Genomic DNA, 12,636 nt, shown 5'->3' with positions numbered 1-12,636 from the left:
TCCAACGGCATGGGTAATGAGCATCATTACTGATTGCCAGAGTGACTCGCTGAGCAAATTCAAATTGTGCTCTCGCGAGAACTCTGGATTTCCAGGGTACAAAATGACAGTGTTGGACACAACATAAGGATGATTTAGCTGTTGGTGTGGAGTCTTACTAGAAGTGGAGCAAAGTCTTTAGGATTCATCCTATGGGGACTATGAATTCACAAAATCTCTTGACAAGTCATCCAATAGTTGTGGAAGTATTTCTTACAGGACCAAAGTGATGAACTAACCAGCACTCTAAAACTAAGCAGCTAAAGATGGTCCTGAGGGTGGAGCTGGAGGAAAGGTCATGGGGTCATTCAAATCTAAAGGGTTCAATGGATTTTGGAAGGCACTGACAACAACGTGGTCCCGTCAATAGGGATGAACTTTTCAGATCATTTAACAGCATCTGAACCCAAGTTTCCGGATGTGTTTGCTAGTTTTTTCCAAAACCAGTGAGGTGAGGAAGGAAGCAGGATTCAAACTTCTCTCTTCAGCTCTCCTTTTCTCTTTCCTCACACAGCTTCTTCCGTCACGTATTGAGCGAACGACCAAATATAAAATTTTGAAGTCTTTCAGGAGAGACTGTGTGAAAGTGTGCACCGGTGTCCCAAATTTCATTACATCTCCCTCCCCTCTGTGACGCCTGCCTTCGTGTGTGGCCGCTGGGAACAGCTATAAATACTTTCACTCTCACACGTTGTCGGACGACACGTCATACAAACCAGCCTCAATATGGATCATTTTGGATATTTTGTTGTTTGGTCACTTTAATACAGAGTGAGGTAATTTCACTTTGGGATTGTTCTTGGATCAAATGTCTTAACAGCTGACGGAGGAACTGCCTCTCGAGATACTGAGTTGAGTCAGATCAGCGGCTCCTCCTGGCTTCTGTAAACCCTCCTCAAACACTCGGGAGCTCTTTACAGTAAAGGCTGGATGTGTTTAAAAATAACATGTTTGTACAACGCGTCATCTGACCACATCTGAAGGCAAACGTGTTTATAGATTCTCTAAATGTCCACACTCAAAGGCAGTAAGATGTGATAATTGTTTAAATACAATAATTGAATGAAATGAAATTATAGTTAAAAAGAGTGTTGAGAGAAAGATGTCCAAACCCCAGCTCCTTCCTGACGTTACCTCCCTTTAGGACAGCTCATTATTAGTCATGTGGCACATTAGGAAGTATGTTCTGGTAAACTGTTTCTGAAGACACACAGTTTGAGACTGAAGGGGTTAAGATATTCAAAACTCTTTTCACATGACAAACATTCACAGCTGTTTTGCATTGACTCTGGGTAATGAGAGAAAATTCAGAGAAAACCAACAACCTGAGACTCTGCCCCGCTCCTCATACCTGAGAGACTTTGAGGCACAGCTCCATCCAGCTGGTTCCTTCAGGCAGGTACACATAAGCCCTGTGTTTGCACACCTGGAGAGCCTGTTGGTTCACAGATAAACATGTAGAAACATGCCAGGATGCTGAGGAAGCCCTGTGTTTGTGGTCTCACTGACAGCCTTCACACTCCTGACCAAACCTCTGCAAGGACACGTGTAAAAAGTACATACACACGTCATGTTTAAGATACATGCGGTACCTGTTCCTTCATATTTACAGTCCATACACAGAGCTGTCACTGTTCACAATCCCAAACATTCAGTGCCTACAGTACATGTACAGACTGCCATCAGCCAACAAATTGCACGCTGCCCATACACTTTTATGGATTTCAAGAAACATGCAATATGCAAATATTACGGTAATGTGACTCTGGAGAAATCTGATAAACAGTTTTTCATTCTGTTATCATTGTGGTGATTTGAATAAGATTACAGCAAAGAAGGATGTTTCTTGTGCTGCAACAGACAGAGCACCAAAATAAAGCTTTTTAGATAGTCTTTTTAGATAAAACAAAGGATTTTTTATCTGTTGACAAAATTCTGCATCATCTGAGACATATATATTGATATAACAGTTAACAAAAACATCTCAAGAACAGGTTTTCGTAACACTTACAAGGTTTTTCTTCATGAAGCTGACATTATAAAGCGGCATGGTTGGCAGTGTTAAGTGAGGAGCAGAGTAACATTTAGTGCTGCAGATTGTAACCACCTGAAGTTTCTCTTGGTGAAAATTCCTTCAGTGTTCGTTGTTCAGGAGGTTTTTACGTGGAGCCCAAGTATCCACAGAAGTCTCTTCCTCTCCAAAACAAACAGACCAGGTGATTTAATCCCGTAAATACACTGAATGAAGCAGTGTAATGGTACAAACCAGTATTGTTCCTACACTGTTGGACTTGTCACAGAGGGGCTGCTAACTATGTTGGCCGACACAAAATGTGACAGGCCCTCTCTAGAGCCAGTGTTTGGTGTGTGCAACATGGGCTATGTTACGTTAGCTATGACTGTGGTTAACGTGTTGTAAGATTGAGGCACAAAAACCACATGGTCATGGTTAGGTCTTGGCTGAAAATACCCAGTTTTGGGGGCTTATATTCTCTTGGAAAAGCAGTTGTGTTTTAGGACGCATTCACACTGGCGCTATTTGGTCCGCTTTAAACGAACCCTGGTCCGCTTCCACTGATAGTTTGGTTTGTTTGGAGCGGTGTAAACGCTCATTTGAACTCTGGTGTGGACCAAACGGGCAAACCCTGGTCTGCTTGAAAACTGGGCATCTCAATTCACCTGCAAGTGAACTCTGGTGTGGTTTGCTTACAGTGGGAAATGCAAACGGACTATCCAGCGAACTAAAGAGAGGAAGTGAACCAAAAAGAGAAAGTGACATAGATCGCATTGCATTTTGGTGTTTGGTGTTTTTGTGGTGACCAAGCCGGCTGAAGGGGATGAATTTCTGATGAGCCTTGTTTTCTTCTTCCTCATGCTTTTTTTCTTCCTGGTCAGTGGTCGTTTCGGGCAATACCGCCCCCAAATGAGCAGCTGTTGTAACTGCATGATGTTGTCCAGGCGGTTTGGTCCACTCCAAAGTGCAGCGTGAAAGTGAACCGAACGAAATGAAGGTGTGAAATTTTTCGGCATTCCCCAAAACGTACCTGAGTCAGTGTGCAAGGTTTCTGTGCATAATTATTATTTTCGGAAAAAATTGGACTCAGTGTGCAGATGCCTTCAGAGCCTAAAACAGTTTCTTTTGGCAACTGGGCTGGACTTTTCAGATAAACCAGAAGATTTTTATGGTTGTAGACAATTCCACATAACTTAGACATGAGACTGTTAAAAAACATTTTCACTGAAGTATATGTTTTCATTACAAGATTCGGGGTTAACAGTACTTTGTAGTTGAGTATTTCCCAGCAGCGTTGAGTTGTATGTGTGTAAACAGAGTGATTCACGATGAGACTGCGTCTCATTCATTACTAATTAAACTCTGTGGTTTACATTGATCAGGCAGCTGCATTTCACGCCACACAGTTTTCTTAGCTGCAGTGATTTGAATGGTAAATGTGGAACTTGTTTTTTCTAAAAGTTGCCACATGTCGCACGTGTAAATGTGTGTTTTTAGCACCCAGAGCTGCCACGTGGGAGGAGATAGAAGACAAACAACAAGTGAAGGATTTGGAGAGTGGCAGCAGTCAGCACAGCTCTTCATGTCTGACACAGTTCAGCCAGCCAAGTGTTGGGATTTCCAGCCCTACAGCTGCTCCGTGTCCCCGGGAGACTGCAGAGAGGTTGGAAGGAAATCAAACATCACTGCCAGTGATTCATTTAACACCGACCCTCCCCCAAATCCTCCCCCATCCCTCTGTTTCTGTCTCTTTGGCTGCCATCAACCTCTTGACCTCTGGCTCCATCCGCCCCTCTCTGCGTCCTCTCTCTTACTGTAATCCACAGCAGTAATGGTTTTAGGTTTTAGGTTACCATGGAGTTCGGTTACATTCATGTCATTTATTCTCCTTGGCTCAGACTATATTTAGGCCCTTTGCAGATGAAATGTTTACTGGTTTATAATACAGCAGCAACAAATCACTTTATACATCATCTCAGGGTCATAGGGACAGACGGTGTTTACAAGCTGTTACTCAATAAGAGTGAAGGTGTTGAAGTGAAAATCATACGGTCATTTCACCCAAATCAAAAGCACTCTGCTGACAGCTTTGGTGTCATTTGCTGAGGTTGTATTATATCTGTTTCTGAGATTTCTGCCAGACTGACTTGGCTAAGTTGAAATTTTAACTTGGTCGTATTTTTTAAAAAATGTCTTGAACTGGACTTTCATTACTTGAGACTTAGATATGGACTGTGGCTGTAAACCTGCCTGATTTTGGCCGGCATTCTTCGTCCCTTCTGTCTCCAAATCCCATTTGCTAAAGGAAACAACCTCTGAGCGAACAACCTGCAGGATGAAAATGACAACCTTAGAAAAGCTCAGAATCCTTCTCACAGGACTCTCATGCCCGATGTTAATCCATTTTCTGAAACAGCCAGTCGGAGTTGACCTGCTACCTCCTTTTATCTTGTTGTTATTAACTTGAGACTTGGACTTATTTTGATTAGCAAGAGATTGACTTGGAATTTTCTCTATCAACTTCAGAGAGTGCAGGAGAGCAGCTCACAGTGATGGTCCTTCAGCGCTGCATCAAGCAGCAGCAACATCTGATCATCTGCTATCAGCTGTCAGATCCTAAACCAATTTTATTGCAAAAAATGTCCACAAATGTAGCAACATGCATTGCAATTTTTTACACCAGAAAAGCAGTGGTGAAATCAGGCATTTCAGGCTGCAACAGTCCGAAAAACAGCCTGCGAAATCCTGGAGGTACTAACTAATAACCATGGGGGAATGTTAGCCATGTTATCAGTTCCTACAAAAAGTAACACACCCAAATTTGTACATTTCTCACGTAATCATGAGCAAATAATTAATACATAACCCATTTATTTTGGAAGGCTGCAATCATCTGACCAATGCGCTGAAGGAACCATGAAGTGGTCTCAAGCGGTCTCACAAGGAAGCAGGTTGGGGTGGGGGATGGGTCACAAAACCACTGACTTTTCCCCGGGCCGTTCGAGAGCTTTGAGTCATTTTAAAGTATGTCCTCACAATGTTTCTTTTCTTCAACCTAACCACAGTAACTTTACGTTAATTAGGTAACTTTACATTAAGATGTAACGTCATTTGTGGGGTGCTAATTTGTGGGATATCATAAGAACTGTTGTGTGTGTATTTTTGTAGGATATCATACAAACCAGTCTGTGAGGATTTGTTGGTTTGTGACTTTGTCCCAGACACAGAGCTCACACTCCTGCAGCAGCAGTCACATGATAAACAGGGAGAGAAGCAGCTGAGCCAATTAAGTGCAGATTTCACCTGTTTTAAAATGTCAAAATTGTGGTAGAGTTGCAGTGATTAGACAAATTTGCGCAGAATTTACGGGGTCTGGCTGAATTTGTTTTAATTGTTGCAATCACAAAATTCACAGCATCCTGGAGGGTCTGACTCGCAGTGAAAAGAAAAATAATTGATAATTGTTGTCGAATGTTTCCAGTATGTATTTTCTCGAAACCCTTCCAGCAGCTCTGCCTCCACCACTGAGCTCCGGGATAATTAGCGTCTGATTTTCAAAGGCTGACGGAGCCTTGACTCCCTTCACCAGAACATACATCCATTATGCATTCACACAGTTACTCTCTGTATATCACATTCTGTTTCATATGTCAGATCTGATGTGTTGCTTGATTCACGCACAGTCTGAAATGTTCAATCAAATCAAAGCAGCGTCTGATATGTTTATTAACCCTTCCTTGTATGTGGAATATTAGCGCAGCGTCTGGACAGGCAAGGCATCCTGGGACAGCGGAGACGGTCTCAGCAGAGCAGATGTGTGATTGGTGGCGACAGGGCGGTTTGTGTGGGAGAAAATGAGGCCTGGCAGCACTAATAGAGGCTCTTTTTCATCTCGCTGCTCTGTTCATCTCTCTGCCCAGTGTTTATTACACAGATGTCCTGAGCAAGACAGACAGGACACACAGGACAGAAGAGAAAAATGTTCATCTTAATATCTTATCAAGTCATTAACTACAGAACAAAGTGTCTATATGGTGAGAATAAAGTCAGAACAAAAGAGATTTAATGAAAACTTCAACATGGTGAGACTTAAGCTGGCGTGGTGTTTTTGTAAACAGTAGTGTTGAGTAACTGAAATAAATGATACAACTGCAGTTTATGTAGAAATAAAAAGCAAGAAAAGACAAGTGGGTACAAGAGAAAACATCAGACTGACAGATTATATTTTTATTTTGAACGTTTTAAAAATTGCCATCACCATTTTTTTTCTCCAGAAAATTATGTCGAGAGGACGGATATGAGTTTCTTCACCATGTGTCCAAAGAAAGGTCGAGAGCATGGTTAGCATGGCGTGGTTGGCAGGACTGTCAGCAGGGAGAAAATGGAGCTTAGCTCTATTAAAAGTGAAAAAATACACCTCCCAACAAGCTGTCTGGTTCACATGGTGTCTCCTGACAAGTCCAGCTCATCACAAATACATCCAAAGCCCTATTAGCGCGAGTCTAGTGTTTCCAGAGGACCTCATTTGATTTAGAAATTACTCCCCCAAGTCTGTGTTTTGTGTGGCCCATTCACTTTGGATAAGCAAATTTGTATTTTACTCAAATTTACTGATTTATCCCCCAGTTATGATGAGCACAGTTATCTGTAACATCACTCTGCACAACTCGGGAACACTACACAGCACTACTGGCAGTGATGTCCAGTGTTCATGTCCTATGTGTTTTTTAAATGTGGTTGAACAAACAGATCCAAGTCAGCCACATACTGTCACGTCATCTGTCTCATTATCTTTTGAGACTGAGCTTGCTTTGTCTGCAACCGGGTCTCCATGCTGTGAAACGTGATGAACCTCCTGCACCCAAAATGCTGTCAGGACTTTAACTTATAATCACAAACATGGTTTCCATAATTCTTACCACACATAAGACCCCAAATCACCAAGATGCTGATTCACACGGGACTAATGTGGTCACATGACTTCTGTGTTTGGTGAAATACGGTAAAATGCTGTGGCATTTTTACTTGACAAAAAACGGACATGATAGATTCGTATGAGATTGAGATCACAGACAACGTCCACAATTATTACAAATCACCAGAGGTCCCCAGGTATGTACGAAGAGAGCTTTTGATTCAGGGTTTTTTTTTGTAGATGAGAGCCAGGAGTCCACATATGGAAGCTAACTCGGTTTATTGCTTCATCTCAGAGATAATTCCAGAGACGACTCTCCAGCATTTACTGTCAGAGGACCTTCTCCAAACCACGTGCCTGTGGAAGATTTAAAAAAAAAATAATTAATGTCCGAAACTCTGGGGTTGTGAGAAATGCTTTTTTTAGCCACCGAATTCATACAGAGATAGACAGAAATTTGACCTGCTGGAGGCAATAGGATAAAAGGCAGCAAATTATTGAAGTGCAATTCAATTCAATTTTATTTATAAAGCCCAATATCACAAATCAAAATTTGCCTCAGCATACAACATCCCTCTGTCCTTGGACCTTCACAGCGGATAAGGAGAAATTCCCCAAAACAACATTTAACGGGGAAAAAATTATAGAAACCTCAGGAAGACCAACTGAGGAAGGATCCCTTTTCCAGGACTCACAGACGTGCAATAGATGTGTGTATAGAACAGATAGTAAGTCATTAGTATTCATCCTCTGGGCACCAGAATGTCTGTAAGTTGTTGAGATATTTCAGTCTGGGCCAAAGTGGTGCACAGATCAAAAAAATGATAATATTAGAATCACAGCACTAGTGTGGCAAAAACAAATCTGCACAGAAATCCACTGTACATGTACACGGTCCCTACAGAATAATTCCTGATGATTTAGTGTTCACCTGACTTTTCCTCCAGCATCACCAACAGTACAATATATGCTCATACGGGCCATAGAATAAAGAAATACAGCATTAGATAATACATTCATCATTTTATACAGTCTGTGGTATTGCTGAGGGGAAACAACTATTTCCCGTTTACTTCCTGTCACTGTGTTACCAAACATGTTTTGTGGTTTATGTGAATGATGTCAACTGACAAGTAAACATGAAACCAAGCTGTTGCCAAGCAATGCCATTTCAGAGAAAGAGTCTGTTGCAGTTTTTAGCTCTAAAAACAGCTGATTTATCATCTGTTTGATACAGTTTCCACAGCAACTGTTAACCCAATTTTTTAAACAGAAGCTGATGAAATGCTGCAGACGTCCATTACTGACACAGACTCTCTGTCATGTTGGATTTAGACACCACAGGCTGATAAACTGACACAAACCGAGCAGGACAGCTGCATCCTCACACACTTTGTATTCACATTCAAGGACAAGTTTCTAAGAGCGCCTTGTTGTCGTTGCCGTACTCTGCACCACTGAACACACCAGATGTTGCTTTATGTTTCAGTAACCAGTTCAGTTCTCTCTCATACTGGACCTGCCTGGAATTTACAGACAGGAATGGTTTCACTGAGTAAAGATGTCTTTTAATTTTGATAATTACTTGTCTCCAATTTCGGTTCCCTCCGATGAAGCCTTTACGTCATGCTTTAGTGATTCATTATCACTATACTTACAAGTTTGTATTTGCTGTGACGAGTAAACATTAATTTCCCACGTGTATAACATGTCCATATGTATAGATTTTAGGTGAAACGTATCTCTGACAGCAGACATAGCCTCATTTTACATGGCTGACCTGAAGGCTTATGTTTCCCTGCGTGTTTCGGTGTGGATCAGTTTCAACCATGCAAAGAATTCTCGCAGTTACCCTCCTCTTTATTTAGGTCTGTAATCAAATACCATTATGGCTCTGCCTTAGACCTCCACATCAACCTATCTATAGGATAAGAGGAATATTTCAGGCATGTGAAGGATTGTGACCGTCTCCGGCCCCCTGAATGTGTGCTTGTCCATCATCATCTTGGCCTCCCCTCTGCCACCCCGAATCAAAACATAAGACGACAGCTGGCAGTGACCGTTCCTGGCGCGTCCGTCAAGGCTACACCCTTGAGGAGATTGTTAGGCAGTGATGGGTGGTGATTTGGGAGGGTTAGGAGGGTGGAACGATTCTCATCACTTCAGTCCAGAAGCAACAGCCTGTGTTGCTGTCGGTCAGTCACTGTTTCATCACTTTCTTTTGAAACTAAGATGGGCCCTGATCCACGGGGTGACTCCCGGGACACAGAAGCAGGCTAGTCCTGGATTAGGAATTAGACCGGAGGATCTCCATTATCCTGGCTTTTATGATGTCTGTGTGGCTGAACAGCTCTGCTGACCATGTCATTTATGAAAGCTTCAAATGACACATTCAAATGATTTCCCTCCCAATCTGAGGGTCGAGATCCCCACAGGAGGTCGTAAAATAAAGATGAGGGGAGATGATAAAGAGGATCAGAAAGCTGCTCCATAAAAGATCAGTATATAGACAAAGAGTCAGCTGGATGAGTGTTGTCTGGTACTTCAGGATTTTGCCAAGCTACCACTGCTTTGCCAGTGAGTTTGGCATCAGACACCAAAAGCCACCTCTCGCATTTGTTATGTGGCTGGAGGTAACCTTTCACAGTGTGTTGCGCTACACTGGACGACACTTGTTGCAGCAGTATGATACACCTCTGGATAGCATCAGTTTGAAACACTGTTGATGATCCCTTTACAGTGGGCGGGAGGGATGGGTGGATGGGTCAAACAAACCCTGGACTTTCACCTGAGAGCCCGCTGTTTGCTTCCAGCATGAATGTAGAGCGAAACCATGATGTTTTTTCAAAACCTAACCATGTGCTTTTGTTGACATTGGTAGCGGTGTGCGGAACATCAACCGCAGGAGCAGGAGGATACCTAGCACGTACTATTTGGCGTGAAAGGCCAGTGACAAAACAGCGATACGTGACAATTTAGGATTCAAACGTGTTGGGCACAGAGATTATCCAGCTGCCTGTACGATGGCTCGCAGGATGCTAGTTTGGCACAAAGATCCACACGATGATTCTTGATTCTTTGTGCTCACCACGGTGCCTCTGATGTACATGTGGATGTCTTGCTTGTTTAGTGTGCAGGATAGTTGGTGATGCCTATCTTCTCCATCTCTTCCTCGATGTCTACTGATGCTTTCATTTGAGAGCCTCGACCCGGCCAGTTAAGTAGAGGAGAGTTTACAGACTGGTGAGTTCATTTCCTCATCCCGATGAGCAACATGCAGCCACATGCCCCCACCGGCCAAAGCCAACCACAAAAAGCACCACCTAGACTTGCAAAACAGACACAAGAGCCTAAATTTAGCACAAATTTAGTGGAGTTGACAGAGAGGCGAATGGAAACGACTGTGCTTACGTCATTACCTACATTACCTGCAGCACATACTGTCAGTGAGCAGCATTAGTCACTTAGGCAGCTGGTCCAGAAAGACATCAGTGGCCTGAGAATAGAAGTAGCCTAACAACATCAGGTATCAGCCCTGATGTATTGCCTATACCTGCAGTGAAGCTTCACTCTGCCTGAAGGGGATGTGACCTTAATTAATCGTCTTAATCATCCAAGGTTTCAGTGTTTTCAGTGTCCAGTGATGTATTAGACAACTATTAGACAAACTGCTACTTGAAGTGCAGTCACACATATTGCTACTTATCTAAGATAGTTTAAAACAGATCATTAGCCAAATTTATCCTAAAAAACAAAACAAAAAAACATCGTCCATTTTGGTCCAGTCTACTCTGATGACAAAGCTCAGGAGGTGGATGAGTTTGTCACTGTCATGTCTGAACATGTCTTAATAATAGGGAGATGATGAAATACCTGTGACAGGTAATACTTCATTCAGCTCACTAATATCCGCATTCCTCCAGACCAGAAATAAAACCATATTATCATCAATGAAACATGAGCAGTGCTTCAAAATTACTTTCTCCTAATGTGAAATAGAGTAGACTGGAGTAGAGTGATGCATCTACTTTAATTCTCATTTAAATCAGAGCCACTTTCTTGTGGCGCTGCACTGCTCAGAAACCAAATTTTCTGCTTACATTTGAAAAGAAACCCAGAAATAAAATAAATATTAACAGATTTCTTTTGGCTTTTTTATGTCAGTGAAAAGCTGCTAATCTACATCCCATCTGTTTGAATTGAAGTGGCTTTACTTTTCTTTAAAGATGCAGAAATTAGACATGCTAAGTGGAGACATCCAGCAGAGCTGCACAGCAACATCACTCACTACCAAAAAATGCTCCGCTGCCATGAAACACTAAAAGAATCAGGACAAGATAAAACTAATCGTCACCATAATTTGTTGCAGCTGTTTCAAAAATAACAGGGGAAAGTTAGTTTGAAAGGAGTGCTGCACTGTCAGCATGTGGTCTGTTCTTCCAGTAAGTGCTGCAGATGTGTAAAGCAGGAAGTGATGAGCTGTAAACGTGGGCTGCAGGAGGGATTTCTCAAGAACAGACGTAATTTCCCTTAAACACTGCTAGTCTCAATCAAAGGTCTCTGACATCCCTGCGCAGATCTGAGATGACACCCTCTCCTCAAAATCTTCTCAAAATAACAAACATTTCATGCATTTTTTCGAGCTGTTAAAAGTCACGTCTGTGTTGGTTTGAACCTCAGCGAGCAGAGTTCAGCTCAGAAGTGTGTGTACTTGGCTGCTGAACAAGTCAGGACTGGCGTTTGATCAAACACACGTGTGCGCACCCCTTCAGTGACGTGGCCATAGCCTCACAGCACATGCGCCTGCATCATCACTTTTCCACCCTCCTGCTGAAGCCACACATGTTGCAATTGTAATTTTCCTGCAGCGTCATCAACAACCTTTGAATAACTGGGAAGAAAGACAAAAACAGAAGTGTCTTTGCTGTAATTGTGGAACCATGTTGCAAAATTAAACATTTTAGGGTGTGTAGTAGCACAAATGGGGAACAGCCTCCACAGCCTCGTGCCAGCACGTGGATATAGTTCATGGAGCACATGACAAAGCAGTTTTGTTATTCTAGTATTTCACAGTGTGGTATATCACCTCCTCTCTGGATATCTGCCTGCTGTCTGCTGAGAAAATATGACTATATTTTGACAGGACATCGTCAGCTGTGTGTGTGTTACCTGCTGGTCACTGAAGTGGAGAAAAGCACCGGATTATATCAAAATTATTAACATTTAAAATAGCATTTTCACAACTTAATACAGTATACTTTTTAAGTCTGTTAAAGCAGAGATTTTCAAACTGTAGCGCATCTTCCCACAAGGACACTTAATGGACGTAGCTACCATGATGTCACTCATTAGTTTGTGGTCTCCCATTCTGAGGCCTTGAATTCAACATTATGGCTATTCCGTGAAATCTGCTATGAATACTCAGTCCTCAGAGGATAATTTGTGATGATTTTTGGGAGCTACTTAACTTTTCCTCAGCGCCATTAACAATACAAAATGTGTACTCTTAAGGGACATAGAGGACATAAAATAATAGACGTAGCTACTGTGATGTCACTCATTAATTTGTGGTTTCTAATTTTGGAGCCTGAAGTTCAGCATTACGATTGTTGCCATCTATGGGGTGCCGTTTGTAAAGTGTCTCACGCTGAAAATAACATCAACATTT

The sequence above is a fragment of the Epinephelus moara genome, chromosome 7, assembly GCF_006386435.1.
Source record: "Epinephelus moara isolate mb chromosome 7, YSFRI_EMoa_1.0, whole genome shotgun sequence".
Lineage (NCBI taxonomy): Eukaryota > Metazoa > Chordata > Actinopteri > Perciformes > Serranidae > Epinephelus > Epinephelus moara.
Note: the sequence above shows the minus strand (reverse complement) of the source record.